The 1,904-nt window shown below is 34.9% G+C and overlaps 1 long non-coding RNA gene across 1 annotated transcript; it reads left to right on the forward strand.

Moving 5' to 3' along the window:
- Positions 1 to 304: 304 nt before the first annotated feature.
- On the forward strand, positions 305 to 1,874 carry LOC127904218 (uncharacterized). The gene is made up of 3 exons (XR_008057140.1): positions 305 to 439; positions 1,207 to 1,268; positions 1,768 to 1,874. It is a non-coding gene; the product is annotated as an uncharacterized LOC127904218 (long non-coding RNA).
- Positions 1,875 to 1,904: the final 30 nt, after the last annotated feature.

The following is a 1,904-nucleotide window of genomic DNA, read 5'->3' on the forward strand; positions in this document are numbered from 1 at the left end:
GGAAAATATCTGTCTCCGCCAATTAAATATCCTTCAGTACTAATTACGAAATTAAACTTTCCAAATAAATGATGTGGTCTCTCTTCTTCTCTCTTCTTTTCTTTATTAAAACAAAAGGAAAATAATTAATTACATCTAGCATTTAATAAAAATAATCAAAAACCGTAAAATAAAATGGAACGTGGGTTGTAATGACTTAGCACGTGTACCAGCACCTCCGACGTCCTCTTCTTTTCTTCTATTCGTCTTTTCCCACCTATCCCTCTCTTCATTTTTTCGCCGTCTCTCGCCTCGCTATTTCCTCTCACTCTCACTCTCCGCCTCCTCTTTTTTATCTCTCTCGCTGCCGTTGCTTCTAAGATCCCTAAAGACTCCCCGTCGTTTGATCCTTCCGCGTAATCTCCACACCTGATTCCGTCGATTCCAATCAAATCTCGAGGTACTTACAGTTAACATCTTAAATTTGGATTTTGTTTTTTTTTCGAATCGGAATTCTTGTGATTCACGGCCTGTCTGGTTGCTGAGAAACTGAAGGAAAGCATGAAGAATCAGAGGGTTTTTTTTGCTTCTTAATTAGTTGGGCTGAGAAGTTCTTGCTTCAGATAGTTAAATAGTTGAGCTTTATCGGTTTTGGCTTTGTTTTCAGTTTTTTGGATTTTTTAAGCAGTCAAACGGGGTAGAATTTGATTTCTTTTATCATGTCCCATGTTTTTTTAGTGTGTTTAGCAAAGCTGCTTAAAACTTGTAGTAAATTTTTGTTTTTTATTGGTTTGCTTGATTGGCAATCAAGGAAGACTGATAAGCCTTTTTTGGCTTAAACTGCTAAAGCCCTTTCTCTGTTTCATTCTTAGCTTTATAGATCTCAGTTCGAATATTTGATTTTTGTTATGTTTTCCTCCGTTTATGTGATTAACTTTTGTTTTTTTGTTTTTTTTTAATTGAGATTCTGGATAGATAATCAGTGAGTGTGCTCCATTTGAATTATGGCAAGAACCAATGTGTCTGGTTTCGTTTTGTGAAAGATGTTTGGATTCTTTTAATGGATTATATTTGAACTGATATGATGTTTCCGTAATAATTGATGTTTCTTTCTCTTCTATTCTCAAGAATAATTATTAAGGTTTGACCTGCTGTCAACCTTGCAGCTTTTTTATACTTGTTCATTGTTGATTATCTTTATCGAATTCTGCTCTTTTTTCCTCGTAGATCTGCTGGTGGCACCTGGTTGTTGCGTTTGGTCTCTGCTTTCTTCTGGGGTGTTCAGAGAGGTTTGCTTAAATTTTTGAAGTGTACTGTCCCATTGGTTAGCATTTCAGAAAAAAAATATGTTCTGTTTGAGATCAAATTCATTGCTTTTACTGAGTAATTTTTATTTATTGACTGAATAATTTATAATAGTTACAGCACTAGAATTGTCTTCTTATGTTATTTTTCTCATCATAAGAGTCCCTGATATATTCCTAGCCTGATGGATGTAAAGACTCTTATTGAATTGGGAGTATTTGCATTCATGGGCTCTGATGTTGATTCTTATTACCTCTTAGGCTGTATTCAAGATGCAAAAGTACCTCCGAAGCAACTTGTTTTGCTTTAGTTTCTTTCTTTTTTCTTTTCACTTTGTTTTGTTTTAGTGGGAGTTAATTGTTGCAAGCTTCAATAGATACAAACATTTACTTAATCTCATGAGATGATGTGTTGAATCTGGTTGCATTTACTTTTTGGTAATGCTTTCATGTATTTTTTCTAACCATAGGACTTGTGAAACAGGAAGGTTGACTAGCATACTGTTATGAAGGAATCTAGTGTGCCCGGATTCATCCTCTTCTGTTCCAACTAATCAGCCTACTTCTGGGTTAAACTACTTAATAAGAAAATGGACCGTTGGATACATCTGGATTCGTTAT

The sequence above is a fragment of the Populus trichocarpa genome, chromosome 13 (assembly GCF_000002775.5).
Source record: "Populus trichocarpa isolate Nisqually-1 chromosome 13, P.trichocarpa_v4.1, whole genome shotgun sequence".
Taxonomy (NCBI): domain Eukaryota; kingdom Viridiplantae; phylum Streptophyta; class Magnoliopsida; order Malpighiales; family Salicaceae; genus Populus; species Populus trichocarpa.